The sequence below is a fragment of the Mixophyes fleayi genome, chromosome 9 (genome assembly GCF_038048845.1).
Source record: "Mixophyes fleayi isolate aMixFle1 chromosome 9, aMixFle1.hap1, whole genome shotgun sequence".
NCBI classification, from domain to species: Eukaryota; Metazoa; Chordata; class Amphibia; order Anura; family Limnodynastidae; genus Mixophyes; species Mixophyes fleayi.
In genome coordinates, this window is record NC_134410.1 from 72,768,063 (window position 1) to 72,783,825 (window position 15,763).

General features: G+C 39.2%; 1 protein-coding gene across 3 annotated transcripts in view; it reads right to left on the reverse strand.

Annotated features, from left to right (window-relative positions):
* Nucleotides 1-15,763, reverse strand: part of AR (androgen receptor) — a 327,784-nt gene that overhangs the window by 118,016 nt on the left and 194,005 nt on the right. The gene's annotated exons all lie outside the window — the stretch shown is intronic.

The window sequence follows — 15,763 nt, forward strand, 5'->3', positions numbered from 1 at the left end:
TCTCATATTTTGGGCTCTATACACCACCACATTGGATTTGAAATGAGACAAACAAGATGTGCTTTAACTGCAGACTTTCAGCTTTAATTTGAGGGTATTTACATCCAAATCAGGTGAAAAGTGTAGGAATTACAGCGGTTTCTATATGTGCCTCCCACCTTTTAAGGGAGCAAAAGTAATGGGACAATCAACTCAAAAGCTATTTCATGGACATGTGTGGGCTATTCCCTCGATATTTCATCATCAATTAAGCAGGTAAAAGGTCTGGAGTTGATTCTAGGTGTGACATTTGCATTTGGAATCCGTTGCTGTCGACTCTCAATATGAGATCCAAAGAGCTGTCACTATCAATTAAACAAGCCATCATTAGGCTGAAAAATCAAAACAAAGCCATCAAAGAGATAGCAAAAACATTAGGTGTGGCCAAATCAACATTTTTAAAAAGAAAGAACGCACTGGAGAGCTCAGCAACACCAAAAGACTGGCAAGACCACAGAAAACAACTGTGGTGGATGACAGAAGAATTTCTGGTAAAGAAAAACCCCTTCACAACAGTTGGCCAAATCAAGAACACTCTCCAGGAGGTAGGTGTATATGTGTCAAAGTCAACAATCAAGAGAAGACTTCACAAAAGTGAATATAGAGGACAAGATGTAAACCATTTGTGAGCCACAAAAACAGGAAGACCAGATTAGAGTTTGGCAAACGACATCTAAAAAAGCCATTACAGTTCTGGAACAACATCCTATGGACAGATGAGACAAAGATCAACTTGTACCAGAGTGATGGGAAGAGAAGAGTATGGAGAAGGAAAGGAACTGCTCATGATCCAAAACATACCACCTCATCAGTGAAGCATGGTAGTGGTAGTGTCATGGCGTGGGCATGTATGGCTGACAATACACCACTGTTGTATAAAGGTTTTCACACCTGCATATGATTACCTTGATTTATCACACATCTGTTAACAAGAGTGTAATTATATGAGTGATATGCTGCTTGTATATTATAAGCAAACAGCATTTACCATCCTCTGAGCTCATTAATATTATTTGGAATCTATTCATGAAGGACTTACCATAATAGATTACGAAATAAGATGTTATATCCTTAATATATGAGGATTCCAGTAATAAAAAGAAAAAATAATATTGACTAATTGTGGCATACACTTATGACCAAATATATGGTATTAAATATTATAGTGAGCAGTGACACGGCTTGACAATTAATATTGTCTATTTTACCAGTTCAATCTATTTTTTTCTCAAATGTATTCTATATACACCTTTTAATATTTCGCTATTAGAAATTTTATGACAAGTTTATTGAATAAAGATTTATTTAACAGTAATTTTCAGATACGTTTCAGTCCATTCGAGTGCCCCATAAGATCATTACTTTCTTTCTCTTGTTCCTCATCTGTGGTCACTAATATTTATGATCGGGTGCACCCTTCCCATATATGGATAGTCATTCACTATCCTAGCCTTATTAGAGTGTCTATCAGAGGGAAGTGTAATTGGACCACCTGGTGCGGTCTTTTTTCTTTTTGCTCTGTGATGGCTGCCAATGGACCTGGTTCCCTTGTATTTATTGATGATGTGACTGCTGACAAAAGCAGCAGGATGAATTCTGAAGTGTTTTGGGCACTATTATCTGCTCATATTCAGTGAAATGCTTCAGAACTCATTGGACGGCGCTTCACAGTGCAGATGGACAATGAACCGAAGCATACTGCAAAAGCAACCAAAGAGTTTTTTAAGGCTAAAAAGTGGAATGTTATGCAATGGCCAAGTCAATCACCTGACTTGAATCCGATTGAGCATGCATTTCACTTGATGAAGACAAAACTGAAGGGAAAATGCCCCAAGAACAAGCAGGAACTGAAGACATTTGCAGTAGAGGCCTGGCAGTGCATCACCAGGGATGAAACCCAGTGTCTGGTGATGTCTATGCGTTCCAGACTTCAGGCTGTAATTGACTGCAAAGGATTTGCAACAAAGTATTAAAAAGTGAAAGTTTGATGTAGGATTGTTTAGTTTGTCCCATTACTTTTGGTCCTTTAAAAAGTGGGAGGCACATATAGAAACCGCTGTAATTCCTACACTGTTCACCTGATTATGATGTAAATAACCTTAAATTAAAGCTGAAAGTCTGCAGTTAAAGCACATCTTGTTTGTTTCATTTCAGATCCATTGTGGTGGTGTATAGAGCCCAAAATATAAGGATTGTGTCGATGTCCCAATATTTATGGACCTGACTGTAAATAGCTATACTATCTCCTCAAATAGATTAGGTAATAACAGGTTTAATTACGAAGGCAAGTATTAATGGGAAAAAAGGACATTCTTGTCTAATCCCGTTAAATGTTTTAAACCGAGAAGATGCATAGCACTTAGCATAAACTTTGGGGGGGTGATTATAATCGAGTGCTGATACACCTTAATTACGTTTCCAGAGAAACCCATTGCTGATAGAGTTCTGAACATAAATGGTCATCTGATCTGGTCAAAGGCCTTCTCGGCATCTAGGGCTAAAACAAGGGCTGGGGATTTATGTCATTGGGTTATGTGTATTAAATAGATTGTTTGTCTAGTGTTGTCCAAGGTTTGGGTAGAGTGGAGTTTACATAGGTAGTGAGTATTTTCGCAAAGATTTTAAGGTCAGTGTTTAATAATAAAATGGATTGGTAGCCTCCACAGAAATTGGAGTCCTTATGGGGGTTATGTATAACGTCTTTGTTTTAGTAGTAGCTGAGTCAAATGAGGCTCCACCTAATACTGCATTGAAGAAGAATGGTTAACTTCACAGGAAGGATATTGATACATTTTTTGTGGAATATTGTAAGGAAGCCACCGGGACAAGTGGCTGAAGTCGATTTCATTGACTGTTGGCCTAAGTACTGTTTTCAATGCTTATTTTATTGTTTAACAAAAATTGTTTTCTGTTAGCATTGGGTTGACAAGCTGTACCAGACAATTTTAGAAATGATTGGCTTTCTTGTTTTTTTTATATAGAGGACATGTCCTACATAGAAATAACTGTAAATTTCTTGGAATGAAGAAACACTGTGAACACACTGTGATAGGGAGTGGACCCAGGGAAGGAGAAATTGGAGAAGAAGGAAGAGAGAAATGGACAGAAACCCATAAGGAGTCTCTATATATATTAAAACACAGTAATTTGGTGTTGGGCAATTGGGTGGGTGTTGAACTATATCATGCTGATTTTTTTAAGTGATTGGTAGTGAGCCCTTAATGGGGTAACACTAGTGAAGAATAACAAGTTAAAACAGCAATAAAATTATAGGGGGTGAGGGTCCGCGCTTCTGAATGATGATAAATATGCTAGTTAATGGTGCCTGAGGGAATCAAAAGAACAAAGGGAAGTACCAACCCTTGAATGGAAACATATAGACAGAAGTTATTCCCTTGGCGCAGATTAGTTAAAGAGTAGTTCAAACATTAAAACTGCCATTACTGTGTGAAAAAATTACCTGCCTATTTGAACTATTCTTTAAATAATCTGCACCAAGGAAATAACTTTCGTCTATATGTAGCAATAAATTTATGCAAAATGATGTATCTAGTCAGCAAACTGGATGTCCAAACCCAATGAAGAATCTTGGAAGATAGTTAATATGATAATAAAGAGTTGGACACACACACAACCAATGAGAAGAGGATTCCATGAAACTGAATACCTACTACAGGCTAATAAAATGTTTGATATTTAAAGAAACGAGTTTTCAAATGAAAAGGTTCAACATGATACATTTGGGCTATATAAACCTCATCCTAATTATTGGAAAAGCTAAACTGACACAGCAGTTTAAGGAGAAAAAAGTTCAGGCTGTTAACTTATAGTATTTGAAACACTATCATAATTGTCCCAAGAAACAAATGTTCAGGTCTTTAACATACTACCTGTTAAAGGGTAAGAAATATGACTCAGAGAGTACTGTTCTTGTTTGAGCCATATTTGCAGACGAGCGTGATGAGGTCTGTTTCAGGTCTCGTATAGGCAGCTTGCTACAAGATCATATTGCGTGGCAAGAGCTGTATCTATGTATTCAGACTCTCTTGCAATGCCCAACTTCTTCAGAAGTTGATGCCCTTGGTGCTTAGCGGACAATGGTCTGGATTCTGTGAATACCTGCAACTGGAAGCGGTAACACCAGCAACATTTATAGTTAGGCTGCCATAGAAATCCTGTTACTTCTTGAAATTTTCTACTCTTCTGAAATGTAATTGGACAGATAGCCTGGAAAGCTGTATGGAATTACATGACACTTTCAAGGCCAACTGATGATTTATTTCTGGTGCATGACATTATTTGCATCTTTGTTATAAAATGGTGAAAGCGAAAAATTATGTCACTTGACCAGTTGAGGGTCTTGGTGTGAGGGCCCTGCGAGCTTTGTCCAATTCTAATTCCATGTACGTAAAATCTGGAGAAATGTGCTTGCGTACGATTTTAAGATATTCACGAATGGTGGCGTTAATAACTAATATTCTAATAATCATTTTAATATTATGTCTTCGGGATCTATTTTCCTGATCCTCTTGTTTTTTTAGTAGTTCAAGTTCTGCTTTAAGGGAGAGTATAAAGGTTATGCAGTTTTCACAGTTTGGTTTGAGAATAACACAAATCATAGTGTTTAGTTTAAAAAGTGTCAGTCCTGTTCCCTAATGAAGTCAGTTCTCATTTACAGTCATCTACTGCCTTTCTGCTCTCCTGATGAAAAAGTGTGTTTGATGTCCTATAAAATATTGGAGAAGTAAGCAGTGGTACCTGGATTGATATTTTCTTCCAGATGGTGATGAGGGGGGACTAGCAGAGTCCCTGGAGCTGGGACTAGGTGAAGAAATGTTTTTTCCTTCTTTTTGAGGAATGGTGACACTTCATGCTGGAAAGGTTGATGGCTGAGTTCCAAGAGCTTCAGTACTGCAGAAAATAGTGCAGAAATAAGCAGATTGGGCATTGTGAATCTTGTTGTTGCAAGCAGTGATAAGGCAAGTCCATTGAAAATATCCTCTGATGAAGTTATATTAACTATAACGAAATACATTAGATATATTACTGTTATATACTGGTATATTTATGTTTTATTTTGTTGCTGGACTATGAAGGATTTGATAAAATTTGTTCTTCCTAATTGTGATTACGTGAACTTATTTTGGGAGTTCCACTGAGGGAGTTTTACAGTATGTCAGCTGCATAATTATTCCACTGTGCTATGGAACTTTTGGAAGAAGATCTCACAACAGCATATCACTACTGATGGCAGACTCCAAGATCACTCTCTTTGCAGCCTATGAATTGCTTCTAATCAAGCTGCCCCAAGGATTGAGTGGTTTGTACAGATAAAAGTGGTACACCAGTGACGTCTATATTGTGAATAAAGCAAAATCTGTCCGCTGACATTATAGTCAAGCACAAGAGACGCAGTTAAATATGATTGTGGATACATCTATACTATTGTTGTCATATCATACTCCCTACTATTAAATCTACGAGATCTGAAATAGCACCAAGGAGTCTGGATAAGTATATGCCTTTGTTCTTGTGAAAGTTATATCAGATCATTAGAGACTGCAGTGCTGTATCCAATTAGGCACAGTTCAGTGTCTATACCATTTTATATACAGTGTGTTTCACCAAGGATGTGACTTTACCCACCACCATTATCTCAATTGGAAATATACTACATGCTCTTTTGAGCACAATTTTATGTGTGATTTACAGTGTACAATGTGGGGGTATTTTACTTGATTTTATTTGAGAGATTTATACTGTTTTGCATTGTTATTGATAGTAATAAAAATATGTTTCTTGATTAGAAGGCGGACTTTATATTTTAATTAATTACAATTTCATTTTTACATTTTTGTAAACATTACTATTCCAGACTTAATTTAGACTTGGTGCTGGTGTTTTTTTTTCTTTTTTAAGACGATAGAAAGGCTCACATAGTTTAGAGACTTGTTTCCACATTGATGACATTGTGACATTGAAGATATACTTGAAAACAAGAGTTCAGAGTTGTTTAATGTAAATATGTAAATTGTGGCAGATTCGGAGGTGTGAAAAAGTTGTCAATCTGATGTTGTCCAATACATGAAAAAACAGCAAGAGTGTGGCTGAGACTGGTTTTGTAGTTGACTTTGTAGTAGCGAGGTCACGATGAAAATTCCTCAGATTAATATTGTAATTTTAAATTAATTACTCTAACTATGTAAAATGGATCTAAATCTGTAGTAGTTGTAGATTTATTGATATTTAAAATATATACACACACACACACACACACATATACACACACACATACATAACTATATAATTATTTTTTGATAGGACGCTGTCTTGTATATTTTAAATGTTTTTATTACATTTTTTGAAATGTGCCTAGAAATACACTTTCCTATAAAAGTGCTATAAAGAAGTTGCACTGAACATAGAGGGCAGATTCAGGTTACTGGGACCTCTTACATTCAGTTACATTCAGATTCAAGTTCTGTTATAGTAATGAAAATGCTATATGGCCCACTGCAAACCAAGCAATTTCCCCCTGAAAAGGCTTCTTCTTCACTCCTTTATCTCCCTTAAATAGTGTCGTTTGGTAAAAGGAAATCTCATTTTTGCATAAGTACATTCATGAGCTTCTACCAATAGAAGGCACAAAATGTTGCACTCCTGCAAATTATGCCATTTTGAACTGTAAATCTATGCACTTTGCTGCTAAAAGTGGATATATTTGCACAACAAAGGTATGTGACGTGAAACCCCACTGTCACGCGCTGGGCTCTCGGGTTCCCCGCCTGGAGTGCGATGACTCTATCTGCCCCTCCGTGACTATTCTGATCATCTTCTATATCCTTCTGCCTTCTCCCTATTGGTCTCACATCATTGAAGTGGACTATATCTAGCACATCCTCTCTCTCTCTGGTGCTGGAGCTTTGAGTCAGTACCTGTTCCTGTTTGGATGTGGCATGATGTACCTCCTGTGTATTGGTCTGAAGACCATTGCACCCTGTGTGCCATCTCCTCTATCTAGTGGTAACGCTCTGCAGACCATCGCCTCCTATATCCTGTACCTCCTGTGTATCGGTCCGCAGACTATTTCACCCTGTGTGTCATCTCCACAATCTGGTGGTAAAAGCTCCACAGACCATCGCTTCCTGTTTCCAGTACCTCCTGAGTATTGCCCTGCAGACTACTGTACCCAGTGTATACTCTTCCTCATTCCTGTGCTATAATTCCACTGAGTTACCGCTTTGCCAATTCCGGTTGTCGCAACTCCACGTAAGTACTCCTATGTATCTCTTAGCTACTCCATTCTCCCAGGTCTCGTTGGGTACTTCCCCTGAGGGCTGTGATTTGCAATGCAGAAGCTGCAAAGTCCAAATCTCCTTGTGGGGATCCCTGGCGAAGACCATCTGCTTTGTTAGACTATGCGCCTAGGGGAGGAGTAGCACCAATCCTAATAGACCGAAAGGATCCAAGTTATTCCCTGTTGACCGTGACACCCACTTGTCTGGTGTTGTGCAGTCACTTACTTTGGGTATCCTGATGTTGCATAGTACCCCACTCGCTCCTGCGCTCCTCTTCTGCTTCAGCTCTTGAGTGTGTGTGGTATCTGCGACCAGTGGGTCCCCTGAACACTCAGGTGTTTAAGCACAACATGTAGTGGACACTAGTGGTGTGCAGTGCAAATGTCAAAGAACTGTTGGGTGCCAGACCATCTCATAGAAAAAAAAACATGATTTCTTTATTTAAAACACCTTATCATAACAGTTGCAATGGAAGCAAAACAAATGCCAAACTCTTGTAGCACAGAAAAGCATAACAACTACAAGTACAGCTTCCTCTATAGGGCTCCAGCACATAAACTTCAGCAGATGTTAAGCTCTCTAGCATTCCCTCACTCCAACTGCACATTTTTTGCAGAGTAGATTATATATAAACACACAGTTGCATACCCAATGTGATACCTCCCAACATTTAGAGTCCCAAAAGCGAGACAAAATAAACCATGCCACCGCTCAGCCCAATATCCGCCCACAAATGAGCAATTTAAAAATGCCACCCACTTTCTTGTTAAGCCCCAAAACTTTTATGGCATGGAGGTATGCATCTCTACTGGCCTTCTCTTGCAGGTGGAAATGGGTAACGGGGGCTGGAAATAGTGGGAGGTGTGTGGGACAGAGATGAGGGAGGGGGGGGGGGGGCTCTAATTTAACAATTTAACCGCAAGGCAAATAATAAGTTTCTATTACTGTATTGGCGACCATTTTCCCATAGTCTCCCACACACTATTGGTTTTACAGATATATCTCAGCCCCTAACAACAATTTACACTGCACAGGGGGCGTGGCCACATACTCTCTCAGAGGTCATCTTAGAGGCTGGAGAGCTACACCTGGGCCTGTACAAGGCTGAGGTAATATCTCCCTATGACAATAAATCAGACAGCTGGAATTTACCCCCATACCTTTACCTCATGTTTATGTGCAGTCTACCTGCAATCCCATACCACCCAACTGTCCTGATTCCATCAATACCGTCCCACTGAAATCGAGACTGTCCAGCTGGAATCAGGACAGTTTGAAGGTATGCAATGTTGCTGGGTGCAGTAGTCCTTGGCTTTCTCTCTAACCGCTGTCAGTACACAAAGGGCATACTTCGGAGGTAATGCTCACGTTCCAGCAAGGATTAACTACCATTTCACTATTAAGGGATTCTCTGTGTCACGGTGCTTCCCATCCCACACAGCTTATTCCAGCCCCACTGCTGCCCTTCACACTGTCACTTGAAAATGTCATCCCAATATTCAGGGACCTTTCACTACTAGGGAACACGCTGCAATAACTGGTGTACTTTACTGGATGGTCAAACAGGCAGACCTCTTCAATACATCTCAACAGCCAGGCCTCACTTGATGATACAGTTATTCAACCACAGCACTCCATCAACATCTCACTGGGGATTAATTTCCTCCAGAGCAGCCAGTTACTTAGTTGCAGAGACCCCCTCTAACATTATGGGGGTACTTTTAAAGGGGGGCCTCTCAGAGGGGGAAACCTCCTCCTGTAATTCAACTTCTGCTAGCCAACTGCCTCTGCAGTGACCCCCCACACACACACAACATGGGGGCCTTTATAAGAGGGCTCTACACAGGGTCCAATTTCACATCACATGATGAGTGTTATTAGCTTCTACACAATAACACTCATCCTTCCAAGGGTCGCACGGTTTCCTTACATGCCTCTCTCCAGGTACTATCATCCATAGGCACTCCAATTTTTAATACCTTTGCTGTTGAGGACACATATTCTCTCTTATCCAGGTGCACCTCTCATTCAATCCTCCACCCCTCCATGCTCTTCCCTGCACTGGTGCCTCTTCTGTAGCACCCTTGAAGCATTCATCTCCCCTCCCAGGTGCTTTTTTTGACCCTCCTCGACAACTTGGGGCTCTTTCTACTCTCCCTTACTGGGGTCTCAAAATTGTGCTTTGTGGCACCCGTCTCATACCTCTTTCCTGCAGGGAACTCCAGACCATCTTCCTTCTTCCCAGATTCCTGCTCACTAAAATGGCTGTCAACCCAAATGTCAGGAAACCAGAGTCTTAAACTGACTTTGGAGTCTTAAACAGACTCTGGTCCCAGATGAGGAAGCCATAGCCAGCGCTGTCACATTTGCACCTCTCCCCTACCCTTCTGGTGACATGACTTCACAAAACAGCATTTTGCACTGCATTTTATCATTTGTACTTTAGTAAATGACCTTTAGAGTATGAAGGTCACATAAACAGTCATGCAAAGCAGAGACATAATGTATGTACTATATGGACACATAATTAAATTAGCTGTGCATCTGCATATCTTGTGGGTAGTAAACAAAACCCTTATACTCTATTTTGGATACAAACATAATTAAAATATGTTAACCATATAAACTGCTATGTTACAACTGTTTAAGCAATTACCTATATACTCTGAATAGAATGTATATTCCCGTTCCCTTCCAATCCCTCCACATAGTCTGGACTACAGTTTTCAAACGTTTTACAAACAATAAACAAATGGATTAAAGCTATTTTAATTTCAAATCAGTATAGAAAGAGAATGGTCTGACTTTATGATACAGTATATTTACATTTTCATGTGTTAAGTAGGCTTTACTATTGTTGTTATTATTTCACAGTTTATTCAAGGGCTGTCTAATTGACCGCCCTCGTGTGCCATTTCTTGTTAACTGCTTCCCTGAGAATAAAGCGACAGTATTCTCTCTTCTATGCAGACGCAGATTTTTACCATGGAAATGTTAAAAGATGGAATGCTTATTTTTCTTTATTAATAGATCCCTGTGCCCATAGTAAAAATTCTGATTTTTGCTTTCATCTGCTAAACAAGAAATGTGACTGGTCTGGTTGGTTGCTATGGACAACAAGACAATTTTTTCTTTGCACCCATTTTCAGAAATGTGCCTCACTGAGTGAACATGTGGAGATGGTGTTTTTTAAAGATCAGTGTAAATAGCTGTATGATATAAAAGACAGTGCCTGTAAATTTATTTACTGATTTGTTTTTGTTTTCAATTTTACTGCTACAGTATATGAAGAATAACTTTATGTACAACAACTTGAGTAACACTCAATGTAGAGTGCTCACAGATCACAAACCACAGCAGCTGGCTCAAACATTGTGTGGAATTTTGGAACACAAAAGTATCAGGTTAACTTCCCATATTATTGTGTGCTACACAAGAGGTAGCCAGGCTACACAGCACTCGCCCAAAAATCCTACATATGCTGTAAGGGGGTGGTAAAATGATTATGTGTTGAGTGACTCTGCTTCTTAATGTTTAATTCAAAACACATGTGCAGTCATCATGAGGAGTTTGTTTGGAAATCAAGACAAGAAAGCGGAGAGGTGGTATATCCTATCAAAGTCAAATAATTGGATGAAGTAAACCAAATTCATTAATATTGTTTTACAGTGCGATTGCGATTAATACGCCACGTGTTATGATGCAATCACATGGGTTAATTTACATTTCATTTCATTTACATAAACACACACACATTTACTTTTGCACTTACACTTGTAAATAATACAAATGTATTAAGGTTCCAATCCACATTTATTTATTAGTAAAATGTATTAGATTAGATTATTTATGCATAGATAATACTATAGTAAAGGTATTTATTGTTCAGGTGTTTTAAAAGGTAAAGAGTTTAGTCTCATATTAAAGCTTATTTCACCAGCATTAACCCGGTGTGAACAGAGTAGCGATCGCATCTAGCGATCGCAAGATACAAGCAATATGAGATTAATACTCAAAAGTACTTTGTGTGTGGGTCAGTTTGAACTTGTTATTCAGAATGAAAACACGTGGACAATCGTTGAGGGAAGTGGCCCCTCACCCTTTGAAAGTATCAAATGAACTGACCTATGACGAGCAGGCAACTGGAATATCATTAACCCTGGACCAACGAAGACCTCACTAAGTGTTATCTGTATACATAGTGACATCATCAGTGTTTTTTCTATACTGAAGCTACATATAAGCATGCTGGCCATTGTTCTGCCTCTCTGATCCTCACTACATGTGACCATGACTGGATGAAGCACTTTAAGGAAAATGTAATGTATTCAGTGTTTTTAAACTTTCCTGCTTTATTGTAACATCGTTAATACGTAACAATGGCTTGCTGTAAATCCTGTTATATTTTGCAATTAAATATCTTTGTGCTTTGGAACCACAACAATCGCATTGGACAATGTTTTATTGGCAAGCAAAAAAATGACTTTAACAATCCAGAGAAACTAAAACTGAAGGAGCAGTTTGATATGTAGAATGAAAGCCAGGATAGAACAGTGTTCTAAAGACATATAGGGGAGAATTCAATTCTGCTGCGAGTAACGAGGCACTACATCTATTACTGTTAATAAAGTAATTTTAACCCTGCTTTCTGCTCGCGGCTCCCTGTGCTGCGAGCAAAAAGCCAGCGTTGAAATGACGTATTAACGGTAATTACGCAACGTAACGTCGGTAATAGTGCGCAGGCCACGTTACTTTTTAAAGTAACGCAGCCAATTGAGTTCCCCCCATAGAATGCAGTATTTATATGAGAAGTGAGTAATTAACTTCAAATGTCAAATGCAGCAGAAAGGTCAAGGAGAATTAGGAACAAGTAGAGGCCTTTAGATTAGGATTGAGCAGGTTGTAGAGGAAGAGGCTACCTTTCATATTTCCTATTTCATCTTGTTAATATTTTCCTTGAAGTAGGAAGCAAGATCATTGGCCGTGATGGTGGTCAGAGGAGTTGGTGTGGGAAAGTTTTGAAGATGTTTAAATGTATAAAAGAACCATTTGTGGTTAAAAGCTTGAGTGAATATGAGACAATGTAAGTATATTTATTTAGTAGTGTCCTGATGCTGCTTATTGCAATGACAGTTCCATTTAGTGGACGGAAAAAAAAAATATCTTAAAATATTTAAAAATGCTAATATATTTGTATATATTGTAACACATAGAAAAAATGTTTTATTCAAATAATTCATGATAAATAGACTTCCACATGATTTGCATGGTAAAGCAATTGCCGACATAATCACTGGAGGTACCCACTTGATGTATGGGGAGATACCTCACAGCTAACGTAAACACCAGCCGACCACAAGGCCTGTTTAACTTTTATACATAGAATCCAGAATCCGTGCAAGTTACAGCAGATTATTTAACATACATACACTTTTGCGTGACACTTGTGCAGCTATAAGCAGTGTCTCTTGTAACCGTATAAAGATTGTTCATAGGATAGCTAACTTCCAAGCTGTGTGTGGACCTAGATACTGCACTATTTTTCTGGCGATATTCTCGATTTGCACTCCATTTGGAACGTATCTTGAGAAATCGCTCTATGAACTCCTAAATTATGTGTGCATTTGCTGGCAATAAAAACCAATGCGTTCAGCTTGGCTATGGGTCTGGCTCCCAAGTAATTTGGGAAACTAACAATATCCTTGGATCTTTTTATCCTCTTATGCAGTTTCCATTATTCTCAAAGCAATTGTGTATGTATGTCTCTCGTATGTATGTCTTTGCTTTATGGGATTTCTTCCACGATCAATACATATCGTTTTTTTTTTCTCCACTATTATATAAAAATGTCAACAGCGTGAAAGTGATATTACCAGAAACAAGCTGGGTTTGAGCAGATCTGAGGTTGGTAGCATGGGCTAATTTGTCCTACTTTCCATAATCCCCACCATATTATGGTTACTGAATTTTATAATAATGTACCATTTTGCAGTTGAAATACTCAAGTTTCTATGACTATAAACTCTAGGCTATAAAAATAGAAGGGAATAATTTAATCTCATATGCAGAAAAAGAATTTTGTTTTGCAGTTGGTCAACACAATCAAGGACAGAGTAACGCAAGGTTCTCAACTGCTAGAACCGCAGATTTAGCAGCCCCCTTTCCTGCCAAACTTGCTACATTCCACAGTACTCGGTTGCCCCCAGGACTTAGACTCGGGTAGTAGCAGTTGTTGGTCTAGAACTTGGAGAAGAAAGAACACAGTAGGAGATAAGGAGCAACCAGGATATCTTGGTGAACTCTGAGCCAGACAGGCAAGGGTTAATGTGGAGTAGTAGCGCTTATCTGATCAAGTGGACAGCACATGGCAGCAGGTAGTGAACATTCAGACTGTAAATTGCAAATCTCTGAGCCAGATGGGTATAGGTTAAAGCAGGGTAGTCTGGCACCTGTATGATGGAGTGAGCAGCTCATGGTAACAGGTAGTGAGCATCCAGAACATATTTGGCAGAACTCAGAGTCAGACAGGCAGGAATCAAGAGTAGAGAAGACAACGGCATCCTTTAAACAAGCCAGAGGTCAGGGCAGGTAGAGATAAAATCTGTTAAATCTGTTTAACAAAGCCAAGAGTCAGTAGTGGAGAAGACAGAGCTTTCTACAAACAATCCAGTTCAACACTGATATGACAGGATACAAGGCACACTAGGTCAAGCAGGAACTAGCACCAGCCTTGGTATGCTGCCAGGAAGATGTTTATAAAGGCAGCAGTACCAATCAAAACGGCAAGATTATTAGCTGCATGAGTGTGGTAAGTGATAGCACACCTGAGGTTGCCAGTCTGAGAGCTGAATGAAGTTTGTAACTATTAGCCTAGCAACCAGCTGAATCAGTGAACTGTAGGAACAATCCTACACATAGTAGTAGCAGTAATTGCACAGATGATAGATCAAACAAAAAAGAAAGCACCTGTTTATTAACAAATACTGAAAAATATGGACTTTCTATCTGTTTAACAAAGCGCTAAAGCAGTGTCAGACTGGGTATGCAGGATGCACCAGTAAATCCATATATGCCAACCTTTTGAAGCTAGCTTCCAGGAGTTGGGGGAGACGTGTTGGGTGCGTGGGGGCGGGACTTAAGCAATCACATCATTTTGGCCCCGCCCCCACTACGAAATGTCGAAATTCACGACATTGAATAGCGGGGACGGGGCTTAATGACGTGATTAAGCCCCACCCCAGATATTCAATGCCGTTAATTGCAGCATTTTTTTAGGATCCGGGAGTTGTGCCTACTCCCCGAAATTCGGGAGCCTCCCGGAAATTGCGGAAGAGTAGGCAAGTATGAGTAAATCAACTTACATGTGACCCATTATAAATGACAACTTAAGATATGTTGACCACATGCTTATATCATAATTACACATATATAAAATATGTTTAACCCCATGCTTCTATCATAATTAGACATATATAATATATGTTTAACAAATCGCTAAAGCAGTGTCAAACTGGGGAATGCAGGATACACCAGTAAATTAACTTACCTTTGACCGATTATAAATGACAACATAAGACATGTTGACCCCATGCTTATATCATATTTACACATATATAATATTGAATAATTTGGTTAACAGTTGTGTTCCATTAGAGGGCAATACTGTCACCTTTCCCTATTTTCCTTGTATAAAATATGTGATAGGTGCCCACTTATATTTGAAGCCACCAGAAGGACTTTTTGATAACTGTAACTGCCTGTCCATGCATGATAAAGACTGATATAGTCACAAGGCACAATTATTATTATTATTATTATTATTATTAATATTATTATTAACCTTTATTTACAGGGTGCTACATGAGGTCCACAGCGCCAAAGGTAAGGGAGAAAACATCAGAGGGAAAACAACAAGACAGTACATGGAATAACAGTACAATATCGTAAACAAATAACACTACAACTCAACACAGCTACTGGGGTGCAAGGGGTATATTCAGCGCAGGCTGAAATCTATGCCCATTTCACGGGCGCAACTAACAGGTTTAGCCACTGAAAGAAGTGCAAATCCAATGGAGGAGTTGAGTCAATAGGCAGAGAGCCCAAGGACAAGGTGTGCAGCATAATTGGTGAGCAAAAGTTATAGGTAATGAGAACAGGAGGGAAGAGGGCCCTGCTTACTAGAGCTTACAATCTAAAGGGAAAGGGGCAGACAAATGGTTGAGACATGGGGATGAGCCAATGTAAGGGGATCTGATGGTAAGAAGCAAGGGTGGGAGAGATGGAGGATGAAATAGGGTAAGGAATACTTGGAGAAATCGTTTGGTGCAGGCTTTCAAAACAGGGAGGTTTTCATGATCGTTTTAAGTTATACAGGCTAGAAGATAGTCTGATAGAACGAAGGAGATTGTTCCAGTGGTGGGGGG